The following is an 8680-nucleotide window of genomic DNA, read 5'->3' as shown; positions in this document are numbered from 1 at the left end:
CTTACTTAAAATGGACTTGGACCTACATACAAGTCTCTTAACACCTCCATTTCTACTAGAGGAGGATTTATGCTTGACTTTGAAGATTTTATTGCTTCGTTGCTTACATAAGAAATTAAGTTTGGTCTCAATGCATCGAGCAATGGAAAGAACGTCAGTCAAGATAATGTATTTTATTATCAGAGAGGTCATGGCAACTCCTGTAAACTTAAGGTATCATTATATGGTTGTGAAAATAGCTTTGCACATGGTTAGAGAACCTTTGGATGTGGTGATTTAATGCTGACACATAAGAGGAGATCCTACTTGAGGTAGAGGACGTTCTAGTCCACATAGAGGTGGTGCATGTCATTACTATGGGAAATTTGGTCAGTCTAAGAGAGTGTCCTTTCATAAGCATAATTTTACGTTTAGGAGTTGAGAAAGAACCTAGTTTGAGGACTATCTAGGTGGATATAGTGGTGATGGCTATGATTCTAGAGGTGGTTCATCTTCTAGAGGTCATCTTTTTGCCATGGAACATGTACTTAGGAGTATGATGCATCCTATTAGAGAGGATGATTGGTTTCTGGAATCAAGACGTACAAACAATATAATACATCATAAAAAATTATTTGATAGAAAGCAAAAAATGCAAACTAAAGAGTAAGTGGCTACATGATATGAGATATTGCATAAGACAACTCATATTGGTAGTGTTCCTTTTATGACTAAAGATAGGACAGAGAATAAGCTTGGGGATATCTTGTATGTACCTACTGTCACTAGAAACTTTGATTTACTTACTCAAATGGTTGAATAAGGGCTACAACTAAGCTTCAACAAGTATGGTTGCTTCATTGAGGAGTTCAAAAATAGAAAACCTAAAAGCTAGGTTATTTGCTTTCATGCAAGATCTCTCATCCTATAGACTTCTATACATGTTGAGACTAGACATGGATAAGACAAAGATGTATAATGGGGATTTTATTTTTGTGAGCTTTCATTTTATTTATTTTTACAATAAATTATTTTTTTTCAAGCTTTTTCATCCAATGTACCCATTCTATATATAAATATCTCTACATACCATACCCCCACATGGAAATATCCTAGGTCATGCATGAATTTCATGCATACATTCATATCACAATCAACCAAAATAGGAAAAGATTTTAGCTTACATTTTTCATTTAGATCAAAGCTATCTAAAAAACATAAAAACAAAATCAACATGTCATACTCTAAACATAACCAACTAGTTCAGGGTAAAAGTATTTCTTACTTGTATCTAATACATGAACACACATGTAACGTATCCACCTGTTATCTTCAGGACACATCTTAGCAATCCATCGAAAAGTATATCTAGAAGGCTCAGCCCGGCACTCCCATGGAATGTTAAGGGGTTTGCGATCTAGGGCTCTCCGCGTCTGCCACGTAGTGGAAGTATTCCGGCCGTTCCCACTTAGGACTGACCTGAATTAGGGTTTTCCTATTGGTCATTTTCTAATGGGAACTAACGTCGAACCCAAGCAAACTACCTTACGTGGAAATGCCACATCTGAAGTGGATTCACGCTGCACTTGGTTCAAGGAGAATGGGAAATGAGAGGGATGCGAGAAGCTCAACCTCTCTGCCTTAAGGCATTGTCCCATTTCGTTCTCCTAAAATAGTGTAAATCAAGATCAATCATAACTCTAGGTCAATGCTTTTGTTGTTCGTGTTCTTTGACGATCTTCCTGCTGTCCATTGTGATTTGAGAAAAGTTCCTGGCCAATCGGGACCACCCATCCGTAGTACGGACCTATGGCCACATCCACTGCACTTTTCTCAGGTTGTTTTAGTTATCTAATTACCTAACACATTTAGTTGGACATGAAATAATCAGCTTCTTTAATTAGCCCATTAGGCACTGGTTCTTTCACGTAATCATATCACTTGACATGGAAAAACAATGTCAAACAAGTTTCTTAATAACACGTTATCATATTTATCCACAATCCGCCCGAAGGCTATCTAGCAATCCACAAGGATCACCAATCCAAGATTCCGCCTGTAGACTAGTATGCGGGCCTCGAGATCCAATCTCGAGTCACATTAGCCTCTTGTGTAGGGCCCGAAAGGGGAGGGATTTACGGCTAGAGCCCCCCCTGGCACCCAAGGGTCCTCCTGCTCCAAGTAGTGCTCAACGGAGAGACCACTCGCGGTGGGTTCGGTCCACCATCCCGACGCGGTAAACAACCCCCTTGGTTAGGGTCAAGCAGGTAGTGGGGGGTAACTGAAGCTACCTCTCCCTTCAGGCCTTCAACTTGAAGCATTAGATATCCATTTATCCTTTAATTCATCGGTCAAACAAAGCAAAACAATGCTTTTAAATATCTAACAAGCACAAACATTTCCATTGGTCGTTTATTGTTGGCCAATTGCTAAGGAATGAATCCTTCCTTTCGAATGCATCCAGCACTCGATCCGAGATGACTTGCGACTTGGCAAGATCCCCTATATCCTAGGTAAGGGCGTACTCTATCAAGTCGACTTGGTCAAACCTTAAGCTCATTGAATATTCCAATTTATCAGCCGGTCTTTTGCTTCCAAGCAATTATCTTTACTCAAGAAAGATACTATATTGGTATGATTATTCATCCTCTTGCAAGATAACTTGCTTAAGGACCTGCCAACCTCATTGCGAGAATTGGCCATTCCCTTGTGATCCAATCACAAGATCATACAACTCCACACTTGTTGCATAAGTGTCGCATCGAACTATGAGACTATTCTACTCATCAAATGGAGTCACGAAACAATCTTCTCCCGATTACATTAGGCTAACGTTGTCAGTTCTAGGGTTCCAAGTTCCATCTTCCTAGTGAAAGATTCTTAGGAACAAACCCTAGAATACTTCTCAAATATATTCCACTGTCCCTACATTCGATGAATGGGGGCAAGTATTTAGGCTATACGAGTTTCGATTTTAGCAATACGTGCAACTAGGACACGTATTAAATCCTAGTGAGTTCTTTGGAATTGAATTATATCTTTCTAAAACAAGTACTGTGCGGGTTTAGGTGTTTAGGTTTATGCGAATTTGTTTAATCCTCAAAGACAATTACACTATCATTTCCATAAACACATGACTCATTGTCTATGTGTACATTGATTTTCAACCCTAACTTATCGATTTAAGATCAAGCATAGGTTAGGTTATAACCTAATTCCAATTAATCATCCTATACCTTGGGAACAAGATTCGTGCTAAACAAGCAACCTTTTACTAATAATTATGCAGTTGAAAAACAATAATTTGATCAATTTATGCAAATTAGGAATCATTTCATGCCTTACACTTTCCTATGGATTCTTAGCACTTCCCATGATGACTCATTGCGAAGAAGATACGACCTAATAATGCGACATGATTTTATACTTCCATGCTTAAATGGAGTGCATTATCTTAGTTCTGTTTTGTAAATATGGACAATAATCTAAGTTCAGTTCATTGAATGCACAAAAACTACTTGCTAGGAATGCATATCAATCTTCTGTTCACTTTATTTTGTTCATTTTATTACAAATACTAATGACTGAATTCCTCCATTGTGAGTTTTTTTTTAAAGCATTAAGACAAAAAATGCATCCTATTTCCAAAAATCATCTATGCCCAATTGAATTATAACGACATAAAATAAAATTTGGAAGAAAAACCTGGACTTGTGGTGAGATGTCCACGTGGATGCTAGGAGACGATCCTCCTACGGCTGTGCCTTGGGCTTTCTTAGGAGGCATCATAAATGCAGCCTTTCTGTCCTGGATGCAGTTTTGCGACTTCCCTTTTTGAAATACCACCGTTCTTTATGAGTCTTTTGTTCTTTTCTTTCGTAGGAGCTCTTTGAAGAGATACTTGTGGAGGAGGGAAGAAACCACGGAAAGGGTTTAAACCCGGGAAGGGGGTGTTCAAAATCCTCTGCGAATAAGGCCCATTCAAGCCATGGAAAAGGCTTAATGGCCTTTTAAAGACTCATAAGAATAGAAAATAAAAGGTGTCAAAAGACCCTTAACACTCTCTTTTCTTTCACGTGTGGGGGGGGAAAAAACAAGGTATGAGAGAGCTAGAAGGGTTATTTTTGCATGGCCTAAGGGGGCCCTTAAGGGGATTTAAGATCTAGGAAGAAAAAGGCTTTAAGGTAACATCTTTTGGGGGAAAAAGGGGCTTATAGAGCTTCAAGGGGGAAATTTGAGGGGGGGAGGGAAAAAAAAGGGCCTTAAAGACCACTTAAGGCCTTTTAAGGAAACTTTGGGGGGAAAGGGAGCTTATAGAGCCCCCCCTTAGAAGCTTTAGAAGCTTCTAGAGATCACGTGTGGGGGGGGGACAAACAACAGATGGCATCTCGGGATGGCATGTGACTCACGTGGTGGAGATCTTCCTCGATGGTGACCAGTGTCCGCTGCTACTGCAGCTCATGACCTCTCCCAGCACTGATGTCCACCTCTCTCTCTCTCGCCCAGCGTCATAGCTCTATCTTTAGCAGCGGCACAGGGCGGCAACCTCTTTAACCTCTCCTTCCCTCACTATTCCTTCCCCCACAGAGCCTCCTCTCTGCCTATTTATGCTGTTGGGAAACCTCCCCTTATAGCATTCATGGCAGTGTCTCCCTCTCCTTCTGCTTGCACCCTCCCTCCCCATTTATATAGGTAAGGGGAGGGGGCTTCTCCCTCCCCTATGTGGCAGCGGGCATGAGCTTCCTCCCTCTAGAGCATCCAACAAGGATGCTTAGTCATCCACCATTCCCTCCCTCTCCCCCAGCACAACAGTCGACTGGGGGAAGGAGGGAATAATTTTAAAAAAATTCTTAATTCAAAAAAAAATATTATCCCTATGAGGGCTTTCGTATGAGAATTTCAGATTTCGAAGTTATTACATTCTCTCCCCCTTAGAGGAATCGAGATGTCCTCATCTCGAGATAAACTGGGGATATTGATGGTTGAGAGTGCCTTCATCTATCCAAGTGGCATCCTCTTCAGGATAGTCTTTTCACTAGATGAGGCATTCTCTCAAGATTCTGGATCTCATTTGTCTCTCCCTAACATCTAAGATCCTGTCAGGCCTTAGTTCAAGGACTCCTTGACTAGGCATTACAACTTGTTGGTCATCAAGTACATGGTTAGGATTAGGTATATACTTTCTCAATAGACTAATATGGAATACATTGTGAACCTTTAGGTTCTCAGGGAGTTGCAGTTTATAAGCATTAAGTTCTAGGCACTTGAGGATCTTGTACAATCCACAATACCTTAGACTTAGCTTCTTGCAATCTCCTAAGGATAGGGAACTCTTCTTTGGGTGTACATGAATGAAGACCATGTCTCGTTCTTTGAAGACTCTATCTTGATGCTTCAAATCCGCATAGGCCTTTTGTCTATCCTTGGCAGCTTGAATGTCCTATCTTATTGACTTTATTTGGTCATCCATCTCTTCCAACATATGCCTTGAAGCTTAAACCCTCAAGGTTTGATCTGAGAAGTTTAGGGGACTTCGACAGCCATGACCATACAATGCTTGGAAAGGGGTCATTTGAATGCTTTGTTGGTAAGAAGCATTGTAGGAAAATTCAACCAAAGCCAAGTATTGAATCCACCTTTTTGGTTCACGATAGCAGTATGCCCTAAGTATATCCTCGATGACTTGATTGACTCGTTCTGTTTGGCCATCTGTTTGGGGATGGTAAGCTGTGCTAAAAGAGAGTTGAGTCCCAATGGCTTCAAAGATGGCTCTCCAGAAGTATGATTTGAAGAGAGAATCAAGATCACTAACGATTCTTCTGGGTCACCCATGTAGCTTGAATATGTCCGTGATGAACAATCTTGCAATGTCCGAGGCTTTATAGTTTGTCTTCACTAGAATAAGGTGGGCAACCTTAGTAAGCATGTCAACCACAACCATGATGGAGTTGTATCCTCCCTGAACTTGGGGTAGACCAACAACAAAATCCATGCTGATGAATTCCCATTTCATTTGGGGAATATCAAGCGGTTGCAGCTTCCCTGGTATCTTGACATGTTCGGCTTTGATGCATTGACAAGACAAACAATCGGTGACATATTTGAGAATGTCACATTTAAGCCTCTCCCAATGGTAACTCTTCCTAACTGTATTGAGAGTCTTGGCATAGCCAGGATGTCTTGAAAAAGGGGAATCATGAGGTTCCCATAATATCTTCTGCTTAAGTGACAGGCTTGTCGGTATACACAGCCTCGTTCTATAGTAGACAAGTCCACTATGGACAGATAATTAATGATACTTGTCCTGGAGCTTTTGGTCGTGATCCTTGATAGAGATTTTCCTTAGCATTGTTTGGTAGGCTGGATCATGGCATGCATCCTCTCTAACTAACTCAAGTATTGGATTGTTTGACATAGATACTTTTGTAGCTAGGGACTTAGCTGTTGATGGATTTTGCAAGATTAGGGAATTAAGGAATGCCTTGCGACTAAATGCATCGGCAACTACATTCTCTTTTCCAAGTCAGTACTTGATTTCAAAGTCATACTCCTCTAGTACTTCAATCAACTGACGTTGCCTCATGTTAAGCTCGTTCTGGGTAAAGATCCACTTGAGACTCTTATGATCAGTTTAGAGCAAACTTATTACCCAACGTGTAGTGTCTCCAAAGCTTTAGAGCATGGATGACAGCTAGCAATTGCAGATCATGTGTGGCATAATTCTTCTCATGACTCTTCAATTTCCTTGAAGAGTAAGCTACAGGGTGACCTTTATACATGAGCACACAACCTAGGGAAAGTGTGCTAGCATCAGTTACTATCTCGAACTCCTTATTGAGGTCTGGAAGTTTCAGGATAGGTGTTGATACCAAACTCTACTTCAACCTATTGAAGCTAGTTTGTTCGGGAGTTGACCATGCAATGGAAGTTTGCTTCTTTAGTAAGTCCGTCAGAGGTGCTGCAATCAAAGCATAGTTTTTTATGAAGACCCTATACCATCCTGTCAATCCAAGAAAGCTACGTATTTCTTTGACAAATGTTGGTATTGGCCATTCTAGCACATCTCTGACCTTGGCTGGTTCCACTGAGATTCCTTCCGCTGATACTATGAATCCCAAATATTCAATCTGATGCTTGAAGAATGCACACTTCTTCATTTTAACATATAGCTTATGTGACCTCACTATCTCAAGGAAAATCCAAAGTTGGGGTTCATGATCTTCTTCCTGTTTAGAATAGAATAAAGTGTCCTCAAAGAAGACGAGCACGAAGTCATCAAGATATGGCCTAAAGATATCCTGCATTAACCTGTTGAAAGTGGCAGGTGCATTCGTAAGCCCGAATGACATAACTAGGAACTCAAAGTGCCTATATCTTGTATTGAAGGTTGTCTTGGGGATATCTTCTTCCTTGATCCTTATCTAATAGTAACCCGACCTGAGATCAATCTTGGAGAAGATCTTTGCCCCCTGAAGACGATCAAGAAGCTCATCTATTCTAGGAATAGGATACTTGTTCTTGATAGTTGATTGATTCAACCCTCGGTAATCAATACATAGTCCAAGTGTTCCATCTTTCTTTTTCTGGAACAATACTAGAGCTCCCCATGGTGAATTGCTAGGACGGATGTAGCCATGATCTAGCAGTTGCTTGAATTGTTCCTTCAGCTCAATTGCTTCCGGTATAGACATCCTATAAGGTCTCTTTACAATTGGCGCAGCTCCTGGTACTAACTTGATCTCATGATCCACTTCTCTTTGAGGCGGGAGTTCTGTCAACTCTTCAGGAAATACATCGGCATATTCCTTTAGCCAAGAAGGTCCTTCACTAGACTCATTCTTCTGATCAAACTTATTGAGCTTAATCAAGTAGACAGGTAGTCCTTTTCTGACTCCTTTTATGATCCGAGATGCTTTGGCCAATTGTATTTTTGGCACTCCAGCCTCTCCTTGAGTTGTGACTAATTCCCTTTCAGAGTTCGGAAAGGAAACTTGACCCTTTCCACAATGAATGTGGGCGTCATTAGGCTTAAGACAATCCATTCCGAGTAGGCACTCATGGATACCTAAATTCATGACTCTAAATTTGACTGAAGTCATCTTTCCTCCCAGAAAGAATTCCACCTTAGCAATTTGCCCTGGTACAAGTAACCTCACGACCATTTGCCAATTCCAGAAGCGAGGTACATGCTTCTATTGTGGCCATTCCTAACCTTTTTGCACAAGCTTGTGAGATAAAGGAATGTGTACTACCACAATCAATCAAGGTCTTGAAACTTTTACCTTGATAGTCCAGCCGACGGTGTCTAAATCACCGAGAGTTGGCGATTCGGGCCTTTCTTGTTTAGAGTGGCATGGACTGTTGCCCTTTCAAACTCTACTTCCATGGTCGGATCTTCTTCTGCTTCTTCTTCGCACATTTGCCTATTGGCAATGCAAGCAATTCTTCCTCTGCCTCGCATAGCGGCTCCTTAACCATGGCCCATTCCTTGGAAAGGCGCTTGGTGATGTCCTCCACCAAGTTTGGGACATTTCCTCTTGAAATGACCGGGCTCATTGCAATGGAAACAACGGAGGTTTTGGCCATTGCTTTGAGTAGGAACAAAGTTGTTGATATTGTTAGTTCTTGCTTTCTTTCTTTGTCCCTGATTTGACCTTAAACTCTCTTCATTTGAGGCCTGAATGCTCCTCTGTTTGGGTCA

This window comes from Lygodium microphyllum, chromosome 22, assembly GCF_053477565.2.
Source record: "Lygodium microphyllum isolate KBCC chromosome 22, Lygodium_microphyllum_v1.1.10, whole genome shotgun sequence".
NCBI classification, from domain to species: Eukaryota; Viridiplantae; Streptophyta; class Polypodiopsida; order Schizaeales; family Lygodiaceae; genus Lygodium; species Lygodium microphyllum.
This window is presented reverse-complemented; position numbering follows the sequence as displayed.